Genomic DNA, 13,131 nt, shown 5'->3' on the forward strand with positions numbered 1-13,131 from the left:
GCAGTCACCATCTGCAGTGATTTTGGAGCCCCCAAAAATAAAGTCTGACACTGTTTCCACTGTTTCCCCATCTATTTCCCATGAAGTGATGGGACCAGATGCCATGATCTTCGTTTTCTGAATGTTGAGCTTTAAGCCAAATTTTTCACTCTCCACTTTCACTTTCATCAACTAGATAGCCAGTGGAAATGTGCTGTATGACACAAGAAGCTCAAATCCAGTGCTCTGTGACAACCTAGAAGGCTGGGATGGGGTGGGAGGCAGGGGAGAGGTTCAAGAAGGAGGGGACATATGTATACCTATGGCTGATCCATGTTGATATATGGAAGAAACTAAAAATATTGTAAAGCAATCATCTTGCAATTAAAAATAAGTAAATTTAAATTTGAAATGGGTCCAGAAAGATCCTCCCTTCTTCTCCAGCATGCATAGACACAGTCAGAAGCTGAGAAGTCTACAACCAGAAAAGAGCCTTCACACAACCATGCTGGCTCCCAGATTTCAGACTTCCAGCCTCCAGAACTTAAAGAAATGAATTTTTTTTGCTGACAAGCTACTCAGTGTGGTGTATTTCGTTATGGTAGCCTGAACAAAGACAAATAACCCCATACCCTTCAATAACACATAACGCTCTAAACCATTCAATAACAGCACATAAACAGCCCTCTTATGTGCGTGACCTTATTTAGGTCACACTGAAGTGAAAAGTGTGAGGTAATACTATCCCCATTTTCAATAATAAGTGAGGCTCAGAGGTGGATGAATCCAAAGTCACTCAGGTAGATTCAAGAAGACGTCAGAGCAATCTTCTGACTCATAACCTAGTAATTTCCCCCACTAGCTACATACCTGAACAAGGAGAAATTACATGTTTCTGAATGTGACTCCAAAGATGAGTCCATGAGTGACTTCTTACCAGAAGGGAATCTAACGGGGTCATTCTGCTTAGTGGCTTAGCCACACAGCTATTCCAATGGGTGAGGCAGAAATAGAACATGGTCACAAGTCATGAGAGTGGAGCAGCACCTGACCAGGCTTCGGGATAGAAATCAGACAGTTATCTTTGTGGGTATCTGTGGTTCACTTAGGAACCATTCCAAGGACTCCAGGAGAGCCAGATAGGATGTACGTTAACTCATTAATTAAAAGCTCAGAAGAAATCACAAGGTATTTGAGGTAGGAGCCGATTAGGCTTAGGGTGTCTCCTGTTACATAAAAGGTTGTAATGAGCCAGCTTCCTCCGCTTTACCTCCCTCCCTAGCATCTCTTAAAGATATGAGGGTTCAGCTTGCATGACTCAGAAGAACTGGGTTTCATAAACAACAGGACACCAGAGTCATGCTTAACCCTTGAGCATGCCACTGGGTCTCATGATGTTCCAGAGTCTGACTATGGGTTTATGATAGAAAAAAAAAGAACCAAGAAACTGGAGAGGGAAGAGCTGCAGGGGTGAGTGAGTGTGCAGAGAATCAGGCTCCCCTTGGATTCTGGCTATGCTGAGGATAGTGCCCAGTGGAAAATTCTGGCCACCCGTGTAATGGCCCCATAGCTCAGCTGGACAAACTCGCTAATCTGGCAACTGTCACTTTATTTAGTGATCCAGACAACACGATTGAGTTTATTGACAGTGGCCTGGACTCCAGGAGTCACATGGGTGACATAGGCCTGGGCAGGAAGCACACCTTCTACCCTCCCCGTGGGCACTGCAATGCAAGTTTCAAGGCCCTTTCCCCCAGAGCTGAGGGGATTTCTATTCACTCCTGTTAACATATTTACAGAAAGGTATTTGGGGAAAACTTTCACATGTGCAAAGCAGCATTCTGATAAGGCGTGCAGAGCCCCACAGAGTCCCGGGGCTGAAGGTCACAAGGAAGAAAGCAAAACCAGTAAACTCGGGGATGTTTTGTCCTGAACTTGTAAATCCAAACCATCTCCCAGTTATGAAATGGAAAGTTTGTGGGGAAAAACAAATGCTTTGGTTATTACGGTGTTACTACATTCATAAAATATATTTCATTGAGGGGGGAGTTTACACAGGGGGTAATGAGATTTTTGCTTTATAAATTATTTATAACCACTTAATCCAGGTACTGTGGGTTATTTTTTTTATTCCTTCGTTTTCACAGCTACACAACACTTCAGTATTTCTAATTTATTTCTGCTTACAATACAGATGTTCTCAATTGTGTTTCTAACTACATTTCAACCGTTATGATCGCATTTATTTGTTTGTGTCAGCACACAAGCAAGGGTTGAATGTGCACCACACAATAGTGAGGCTTCGAGAAGCCTGTAAGAGGCCTCTTGTGCTTTAGTTATCAACAAATTAAAGCAGCTTGGCAGCTCTATCTTTATCATCGGTGGTTTTAATCTCCAGATAATTCCCCCGCAGTTGGGTAAGCAGGACGACAGCCCTCTCTTAGTGCAGAAAGGTTGCACGCCTTAAAACAGCACTTTTCACGATGACCATTTGGAAGGAACATTTGGAGAACATTTGGGTTATGTCCTCTAACTGAATTTCCAAGCTGTTGGTAACAGGCTAAAGAAAACGCAGTCTGTACTGAATCCTAAGAAAGCAAGAGTGTAAGAGCCTTGAAGGTCATGTGTAAATATTGACATTTTAATTTTTTTTAGCATACCCAAGTGGAGCCCTCCAGTTGCTTATCTTGCCGTAAAAACCCACCCATCTGCACTGCCCTACAGGAGTGTGGGGAGAAAATCTGATCTGAGCAGCCATGGGTACTCCTCCTGCCTTTGCTAACAAGGATGAGTTTTGTTTGTGCAAAAACTGAGTCAGAGGGGCGTTCCTCCCTTCTCGTCTCCACCACAGACCGATGCACCTGATTAGATAACAGAAATCTGTGGGCTGAATGTTCGTGTAGTGACAGGAAAGCCAAGAGGCAAAAGTACGCAGGGAAGATAACCTCTCACTTACTCACAGAGGCAAGTCAGGGGTCCAAAACCGAAGTTATTCGGGGAACCGATAACTGGTTAATTTGGCCAGAACACTCTCCTGTGTGTCCTCAGGAGCAGTGTGAGGAATAAATGCCAGCATGTCTTCAGGGTCTCTATCCTTCTCACAATCCAGGACACTGCCTGCAGAGCTTAATTCAAGCAGAGGAGAATTCTGAAGGTGAAGTACAAGTGACAGCCTGATCTTCCCACCAAAAACGGTGGTTAGGGTACCCCACGCACTTCGTGAGTTCACCAAGATGCTTCGGTGTTACCCGATGAAGGCATTCCTTTCCTAATCCAGAGCCAAGAGCCCACTTACATAGAACAGCCTGGCAGTTTGATGACTCACCAGAAACTCCTGTCTCCCCACAGTGAGGTCACTAGAATCATTTCCCTCCTGAGAAATGGTGAATGCAAATACAGGTCCAACAGATTCCAGGAGCCAGGAGCCAGTGAGTGAAACATGGAGGAATCAGGGACATCTCAAGTGGTCTTTGGCCTAAAAGGTCTTTTCTAGGTGAAAAGAAGAAAATCGAATGCAGGAACAAAACGATCTTTGATGCTTCATAACTCAAGCTCAAACTTACAAAACGGGGAATGTGATATTAAAGACCAACTCTCTTTTCCGCCCTCTGTGTTTGAGCTTTGAAGGGAACTCCTCAAATATTCTAGCCTCTGTGCCCAAATCAATGTCATGATTTACAAGTCATGCTAGAGCTGAAATGTTAACCACCCTTCCTAAGTCTAGTCTTGCTGAGTCCTGACCAGTACAATTACTGAAATAGTGCAATAAAGTGCTCTCAAAGATATGTTGCTTGTTTTGTTTTTAAGCAGTACTTAGTGGGCACTTTCATATGTGCTAAGTTGATCCATTTGTGTCCAACTCTGTGTGACTATGTACTGTAGCTGCCATGGAATTCTCCAGGTAAGAATATGGGAGTGGGCTGCCATGCCCTTCTCTGGGGGATCTTCCCAACCCAGGGATTGAACTCGTGTCTCTTATAGCTCCTGCACTGGCAAGGATCTTTACCACTAGCACCACCTGGGAAGCTCGAGTGGGCAATTGGCCCCGTTCAAATTTTCCAAGTGGGCAAAAAAATGTCAGCTGGCCCCTTCTTCTTCTCTCTGTGCTTTCCCTTCACCTACTTAGCAAACCTTTCCTTCTTTCCCAATGATGAAATTGCAAGTTTCTTCTAGCTCAACTAGTTCCTTTTAGTCACTGGAAAGCAAAGCTAATCACTACCTTAATGTATTTGCTTGCATATGGTAGTTTTGTATTTTGCACAAACCAAAAAAATTTTCAATTTGAGTGAAGCAAAGAAAAACAAAGGAATGACTCTTTGGAGGTGGAGTGTCAGAGACATGGATAAAATATAACTTGGGGCAGCAAAGTATACTTTCAGCATCCTTAAATCAGAGGAACCAGTCAAGTCAGTATCCACCAGGCAGACCTGGCAAATTTCAGGACAGGCTCCCCCCTACAGTCCCACTGTGATGTTTTAAGCATCCTTTATAGTCAGCTCTACCAACCTACCTTGCAATCCCTGGTAGCTCAGACAGTAAAGCGTCTGCCTACAATGCCGGAGACCCAGGTTCGATCCCTGGGTCAGGAAGATCCACTGGAGAAGGAGATAGCAACCCACTCCAGTATTCTTGCCTGGAAAATCCCATGGACTGAGAAGCCTGTTAGGCTACAGTCCATGGGGTCACAAAGAGTCAGACACGACTGAGCAACTTCACTTTCACTTTCATCAACCTACTCAGAACTTAATATTCCTAAATACCTGAACTAAAGTAACAGAGTCTAGCTATTCTGGTTATTTTCAAGACCCTACTGGACACTGGTTTGAAACAATCCAGAAATGAATAAAGAGCACATTGGAGTTTCTTTGAAACAGCTAAGTTAGAGTAGCACAATTCATTGTTTTTATACAGAAGTTGATTACCTGGTTAGCCCTGATTTGTTTCAGTTTAAAGTGATGCCTTCTTTCCGGTTTGGTCTACTCTGCATACTTGAACCTGCAGAGGTGGGAGGGGAGACAAAGAAGATGTGTTTCATTTGAGCTTGTGAAAATGATGGCTCTTATCAAGTTCAATGTCATAAGTTTTCTTCCACAAGAAGGAAGAGTATACTTCCCGGTGATCGATGGTTCTTTATTACATAGAAATGGTTCCTAATTCTCAGCAGATAGAGCACTTGAGGTAACAGGAGTATTCTCCCAAGTCACAAAGAATAATGTGATGGTCAATATGATTGACTGTTGTAAGCTTTCATAGCTTGTTTCAAACTGAGATCCTGAAATATGGAAAAAGAACAGTGCCGGCTGGCCAAGGGAACCCATTGCTGGGAAAAGGAACATAAACATCCCCAAAGGCCATCAGACAATGATCATTTTCAACATTAGTCTGAAAGTGATAAGCTAATAAGAATAGGAAACTTAGGCTATATATACTGGATTCATAAAACATCCTTCCAAAAAAGGGGAAGTTTTTAATTTTCCATGATGTTTGAAATCTACAATGGTCTGGCATTATTTCCACGTATGTTAGGGAAATTCATTTTTACTTTCATCTGGATTAGTGTATGTCAATCAGTAGGCACATCAGAAGCACATGGGAGTTACTTGGGGCTTGAGGTTTTGTTTATTTGTTTGTCTTCATAAAATATTTTAGTATCTCACTATGAAACTACACTGAAATTGAATTTCATAGGCTGTGTCAAAGAAACGTGTACTTCGAAAAATTCCCCAAGTAGCTTCTGAGAATGAACCCCTAATTCAATGACTTTTTGAATGTTGTGATGAAAATCATTCAGATTTAAAAACCACACCTTCTTAATCTGGTGCTTGGGGACAAGGAAAGAAGAGAGTCTTTAAACACTAAAGACAATTTTGACAAAAGTGGGCACAAGGTTAAGGAATTTAGAACCCAATATAAAAGAAGCAAAGGACCCTTTCTTCCCTTGTCTTCTCTCACTGTCCTCTCACAATTCTTCTCTCAGTAACTACTCTGCAAGGTTTTTACTCCTTGGTTCTCTTACACTCTCTCCCTACACGTTTGTCTAGATGATCTAACCTATCTCCTTGGCTCCAGCTCCATATATATTTGACTCCTGCCTTAGTCTGCTCAGGTTGCCACAAGATACGATAGACTGGGTGACTTACACAACATTTATTTTCTCACAGTCCTGGAGGTTAGAAGTCTTAGCCAAGATGCTGGCAGGTTGGTTTCTTCTGGGGCCTATCTCCTTAGCTTATACATGGCCATCTTCTCCCTGGACCTTCACCTGGTCTCCTTTCTGTCTTTCTAGATCTTGCTATCCTAATTTTTTCTATCAAGACATCAGCTATATTGGAATAGGGTCTATCCTAATAACCTCATTTTAATTTATTACCTCTTTCAAGACTTCATCTAAAAGTACAGTCACATTCCGAAGTGTTAGGCTGTTCAGTCGCTAAGCCGTGTCCGACTCTGCATCCCCAAGGACTGCAGCACGCCCGGCTTCTCCATCCATCACCATCTCTCGGAGTCAGGACATCAATGTGTGAACTTTAGGGACACGCAATTCAGCCCTAATAACTCTGAATCATCTGACTCTGGACCTACATGATGACTGGCTCCTGTGTTTGAAAAACTCTCACATGAAAACAAGGGACAAGACGTCTCTACTAAGAGATCAGAACAAGGAGCAGAGTGTGGAAGGTAAAGTGGGAAAGTCTCAGCCCAACATAAAGAATTGTGTGACAATGAGAGGAATCCAGTTCTTAGGGGCTGCAGGCCCTAACAGTGTGTCTCCATCTCAGAAGGTCACAGCAGAAGCTAGCTGGACCCTCTACTGCTCCTGTCTTCAGGGATATCTAGCAGGAGCCTAGAAGATATCTTTTTCTTCTTTAATTTGATGACTTTAATGAAGGAATTAAATCAAGATGATCAAAATAAAGCAATGTGCATGCTAAGTCACAAAGTCGTATCTTTGTGGTCCTATGGACTGTAGCCCACCAGACTCCTATGTCCATGGGATTTTCCAGGAAAGAATACTGGAGTGGGTTGCCATGCCCCCCTCCAAGGGATCTTCCAAACCCAGGGATTGAACCCGTGTCTCTTACGTCTCCAGCATTGGCACGCAAGTTCTTTACCACTAGCGCCACCTCAAAGTGAAAGTGAAAGTGAAGTCACTCAGTCGTGTCCGACTCTCTGCGACCCCCTGGACTGTAGCCCACCAGGCTTTTCCATTCATGGGATTCTCCTGGCAAGAATACTGGAGTGGGTTGTCATTTCCTTCTCCAGGGGATCTTCCCAACCCAGGGATCAAACCCAGGTCTCCCACATTGCAGGCAGACGCTTTAACCTCTGAACCACCAGGGAAGCCCCAAATAAAGCAATGGAAACGTCTAAAAAGCCTGTGACTAGATGTGTCTATAAGTACAGCATAATCAGATATGAGGAGAAAGGTTTTCGGAATTCTTAATTCATGACTTCCCTGGAGTAATATAATGGCAAATTACGTAAGGGTGAGAGCTGTTTCAAACATAGTGAGGCCTCAGGTAACACTGATGGGGAAGGCTAGACCAACTCAGAAACGTCTTTCCCAAGACAAAATCATCATTCAACAAGTGGATATCCATGGCAATTAAATGGAGGTTTTCCCCACCAAAATTACAAACATCAGAAACTGAGTGGTCTGACAGAACCTCTTTGTTCTCAGCATCAGCTTACAATGTATGCGCACCAAAGCCACTCAAGAGGCCATCGTATGGCATGTGTCAGCATCCAAGGGCCATTTGTGGGAAGACCCTGACTCCAGGTCCCATTCTTCCATAGACAAGTCTGCTGACCTATGGTGGGGCCTTGTCTTCTCAATTTATTTTTTTTCTTTTATTATGATTTTTTTTAATTGGAGGATAATTGCTTTACAATGCTGTGTTAGTTTCTGTTGTACAACAATGTTAATCAGCTGTGCGTATACATATATCCCCTCCCTCCTGAGCCTCCCTGCCACTAGCACCATTCCACCGCACTAGGTCATCACAGAGCACCAAGCTGAGCTTCCTGTGCTTTACAGCGGGTTCCCACAAGCTATCTCTTTAACACATGGTAGTGTATATATGGGAGAAGGCAATGGCAATCCACTCCAGTACTCTTGCCTGGAAAATCCCATGGATGAAGGAGCCTGGTAGGCTGCAGTCCACGGGATTGCTAAGAGTCGGACACAACTGAGCGACTTTACTTTCACTTTACACTTTCATGCATTGGAGAAGGAAATGGCAACCCACTCCAGTGTTCTTGCCTGGAGAATCCCAGGTACAGGGGAACCTTGTGGTCCGCCATCTCTGGAGTCGCACAGAGTCAGACACGACTTAGCAGCAGCAGCAGTGTATATATGTCAATCCTATTCCCTCAATTCATCCCATCTTTTCCTTTCCCCCATCCCATGTCCACAAGTCTCTTCTCTAGAAAAATGATACTGATGAACCTACTTGCAGGATAGGAGTAGAGAGCCATCCTCAATTTTTTAATCTGTAAAACAGGAGTAACAGTACCTAGCTTCACATCAAGTTGTGAGAATTGATGAGATTATGTAATTTATGAATTCATGCAATTTAATTGAACTTAACTGTGAATTGTAGATTATTCAACTATATGGTATTAGTACTATTTCCCTCCCAAAATATTATTGACATTATGCTTTTCTTGTTGCCCAAGGTCACTGACTATGCGTGTGTGCATGTGAAGTCGCTTCAGTCATGTCCAAATCTTTGCGATCCTATAGACTGTAGCCCACCAGCCTCCTCTGTCCAAGGGATTCTCCAGGCAAGAATAGTGGAGTGGGTTGCCACTACCTCCTCCAGGGGAACTTCCCAACTCAGGGATCAAACCCATATCTCTTTATGTCTCCTGCATTGGCAGATGCATTCTTTACCACTACCACCACCTGGAAATCCCATCACTGCCTATACGGTGTGCTATAAATGCAGGTCATCTCCTTCTTAGATGGACCATGAAAGGTTTCTAGGGACTCTGACAGTACAACTCATTCAGAAAGATGCAGAAGATGTCCTAGACCCAGTGAGGAAAATAATCCAGGAGAGGCATTCCTATCCCAAGAAACTATAAAGAGATAATCAAAACCAAAAGCTGAAAAATGTGCGAAAATGAAGAAATTCCATACATCAGAGCAACAAGAGATCTTGTGAATCTTTTCATAGATGATAATTCCAAACTTTACTCAGGATTAAGCTCTAAGATGCTTATTAAAAATGCAGACTCTCCCTTCCTGGAAACCCTCCCCACCACCACCATCACTACCACCCCTGATATTCCAGTTCACTAGGACAACACTTTGAAAAACACTTACCTGGAGTGGATTCAGACTCTCAAAAAAAAATAAATAAATAAAAGCCATGCTTCTTACAACACTAAGAAGGCGTGAAGGCTTTGTGGTATTTACTAAATCTGGGTTCCATGAGAAGAATCTAGGGGTGACCTGGGGTTTCCTTAGCATTCCTCTTTAGTATCTCTACCTGCCCACCTCTAAAATATGCCACAGTAAGCATTCAAGTTAAGTAAAAATTTTGCGCTTGCCGGGCAAAGCAGTCTCAAAACAAAGCCCCATTCCTTCTTTCAGATTGGCATCCTAAACACCTAAGTCTAGAAATTCTGAATTTGCCAGCTGCACAGAAGGATGAGAGCTACGTGTATGACAGTGTCAAGTCCCCATTGAGCTGTGCAAAGCTGTCATATGTAAAGCAAAAATATATATACAAGCAAAGCTGACTTAGCTTATAAGGGGCTCTTCCTGGCACATGTAGCTCAGGTGGAATGAAGGACCTGAGAAGATTCATCCAGTCCGCCCAACCCACCACCCACTTTCATTAGTGTACACATGAATAGGTGAAACAGCCAAAAAAACAACTCTATAATGTATCTGTGATCCAAAAGTCTACAAGCAATAAATGCTGGAGAAGATGTGGAGAAAAGGGAACCTTCTTACACTGTTGGTGGGAATGCAAACTAGTACAGCCACTATGGAGAACAGTGTGGAGATTTCTCAAAAAACTGGAAATAGAACTGCCATACAACCCAGCAATCCCACTGCTGGGCATACACACCGAGGAAACCAGAATTGAAAGAGACGCGTGTACCCCAATGTTCATCGCAGCACTGTTTATAATAGCCAGGACATGGAAGCAACCTAGATGTCCATCAGCAGATGAATGGATAAGAAAGCTGTGGTACATATACACAATGGAGTATTACTCAGCCATTAAAAAGAATACATTTGAATCGGTTCTAATGAGGTGGATGAAACTGGAGCCTATTATACAGAGTGAAGTAAGCCAGAAAGAAAAACACCAATACAGTATACTAACGCATATATATGGAATTTAGAAAGAGGGTAATGATAACCCTCTATGCGAGACAGCAAAAGAGACACAGATGTATAGAACAGTCTTTTGGACTCTGTGGGAGAGGGAGGAGGGGGGATGATCTGGGAGAATGGCATTAAAACATGCATAATATCATATAAGAAACGAATCGCCAGTCCAAGTTCAATGCAGGATACAGGAAGCTTGGGGCTGGTGCCCTGGGATGACCCAGAGGGATGGTACGGGGATGGAGGTGAGGGGGGTTCAGAATGGGGAACACGTGTACACCTGTGGCGGATTCATGTTGATGTATGGCAAAACCAATACAATATTGTAAAGCAAAAAATATATTTAGAATAATAATAAAAAAATTATAAAAAAAAAGATCCTGAGGCTCTGAGTAAGAAACTGAGACACTTACAAGAACTTTTGGAATTGTTTTTATACCCTGGTAATCATGATCGCTGAGGAAGTTGTAGGGCCATTTTTCCTGCTCTTGATATACTGAACTCACCTGCTGTATCTCCAGATCATGCCCACTCAATTCTGTATCCACAGCCACATGCAGCCTCGGGGTTCCACCTTGACAGCCTGACCCACTTGAATCCAGGAAAATACTTGAATCAGTGAGGGATAACTAATAGTAGGTGACATGCTAAGACAAACTCTTGTATCTGGCACTATTTCTTTCTTTGCTAAGTATACTTATAATTTGATCAGTAGAATATGTGTAGCACTCTCTTTTATAATATTTTTATAGAAATCAATACAGTGTAACCAAATTGGTGTCAATAGGTTAGGTTCCTTATTTGTCATTATTGAGAATTTTCATTTCTTCATTGAAAAACTGTTGGTTATGTCATGCCATTTGACTTCTGGTTCAAGTGCTTTCAAAGAAACTGATTTATAAAAACGCATCTTTGAAATCCTGACAGTCTAAGAACTGGAAAGTCTAAGTCAAATCAGAATAGCAGACTGAAGTTGGTTAAGATGGGAAAGTAAGAGGGTAACTAGAACAACAATATTAAGTACACATATATATGTTTACCAACAAAAGGCAGAAGGTCAAATGAAGCAGGCAGTAATAAAAAATGGGCAAGCACATTTTGATTTATCTTTTAAAAAGTATTCAGTGTCCCAATACTTTTCCCATTGAAACAAATACATTATTCAAAGGGAAAATGTGTATGTGGAACATTAAGACAAGACTCTTATTTCAATTTCTGAGCCTAGTAAGCCATCATTTGCATCATCTGTCCATTTATGAAAGGTTTCACAGTGTAAGGTGCACTTTCAAAAGCACTATTTATTCATCTAACCAACATTTTTTTATTTTAGTTGCTCCTCTCTTGCATGTTAAAAAAATCACTTTCCCCTTCTGATCTGGGGAAATTATTTTTTAACATGCAATTTTTCCCCTAGAATTCCCAAATCCTAGTAATGACAAAAAATAAAAATGACCACCAAGTTCCCCATATTTAGAGGGTGCCATTTCACTACTTCTCACTCATTGTACTCAGTTGCTAGTCATTTGACAGTTTCATAGAATGTAAGGAGCATGTCTCCTAAGCCTCTAAAAGTTTCTAGGAATGCCCTAGGACCTATAGAACTCTTCTTTGTTTGCCATGTCATGTAATTGGCTGGGCATTAGGTTTACAAATAAACCTTGAGTATATCGATTTTAAAAGAATTAAGGATCACCTATGTTGTATCACAGAGAAGGCAATGGCACCCCACTCCAGTACTCTTGCCTGGAAAATCCCATGGATGGAGGAGCCTGGTAGGCTGCAGTCCATGGGGTCGCTAAGAGTCGGACATGACTGAGCGACTTCACTTTCACTTTTCACTTTCATACATTGGAGAAGGAAATGGCAACCCACTCCAGTGTTCTTGCCTGGAGAATCCAAGGGACGGGGGAGCCTGGAGGGCTGCCGTCTATGGGGTCATACAGAGTCGGACACGACTGAAGTGACTTAGCATAGCATAGCATATGTTGTGTCATACACTGTAATAGAAATTACAAGAGAGAAGTAAAAGCAGGGCCCTGACCATAAGAGCTCAAAAGGGGAGAAATACATATAAAAAACTTAGTAAATATAAAGCAAGTGCTCTACAACCGAGGTAAGGGCAGTATCTGAGGGTGGATTTTTTTTAACCTAGTTTATCTGCCCAATTCTCTCACTAACATCCTCGACTTTCTATGCTGGTGAGGATGAGCATCTGAAACACATAGCTGTCATATGTTTTAGGTACTATGATCTATTTTATTTACATTCTTCAAAATGTTAGAATGTGTTGTGAAAATATGTCCTCTGAGCCCTTTTTGAATACAAGCCAGACTAATTTCACTTAGAAATCACATCAGATTAATCTTTTTATCTTGATAAGAGTATTGAATTAGTCTACTAGGCGGATCTAGTGAATCTGGACTTGAGCAAAAATTCTGAGAGGGTCTCGAGATTTCCTGCTGGTCAAGTTGAAATGTAATTTATACCAAATGATACCACAGTAAGATGGATTCATAATGGTTAAACTACAGCACCCTAACAGCATCAGTCAGCCTGAGGAGAGTTTCTAAGACATACCTTAGGCCTGTGCCCTAGCACTTAGCCAAGCATGTTATGCAACAGTTTGCCTGAAGACATAAAAACTGTGCTCTACTAAAACTCCAATGAATTTAAAAATAACAGAGTAGGGCAAAAAACTGGTACTGAGCCCGGTCCCTGATAAATATATTTTTTAAAGTTTCAATAATAAATGAATGAATAAAAAAATGGATTGCACAGATTTAAAGGAACTAACATATAAT

At 42.0% G+C, this 13,131-nt stretch overlaps 1 long non-coding RNA gene across 3 annotated transcripts in view; it reads right to left on the bottom strand.

The window, feature by feature from the left end:
- The window catches only part of LOC123465900, a 96,502-nt gene that overhangs the window by 80,125 nt on the left and 3,246 nt on the right, over window positions 1-13,131 (bottom strand). The window contains exons 2-5 of one of the 3 annotated variants that reach the window (XR_006641206.1): window positions 10,837-10,921; window positions 4,902-4,974; window positions 3,305-3,468; window positions 168-3,104 (exon numbers count right to left, since the gene is read on the bottom strand). This is a non-coding gene — a long non-coding RNA (uncharacterized LOC123465900). Of the gene's footprint in view, window positions 1-167; window positions 3,469-4,901; window positions 4,975-10,836; window positions 10,922-13,131 lie in introns of those variants that run through there. The other 2 variants (XR_006641205.1, XR_006641204.1) reach the window with 2 other exon arrangements.

The sequence above is a fragment of the Bubalus bubalis genome, chromosome 6 (genome assembly GCF_019923935.1).
Source record: "Bubalus bubalis isolate 160015118507 breed Murrah chromosome 6, NDDB_SH_1, whole genome shotgun sequence".
Classification (NCBI taxonomy): Eukaryota; Metazoa; Chordata; class Mammalia; order Artiodactyla; family Bovidae; genus Bubalus; species Bubalus bubalis.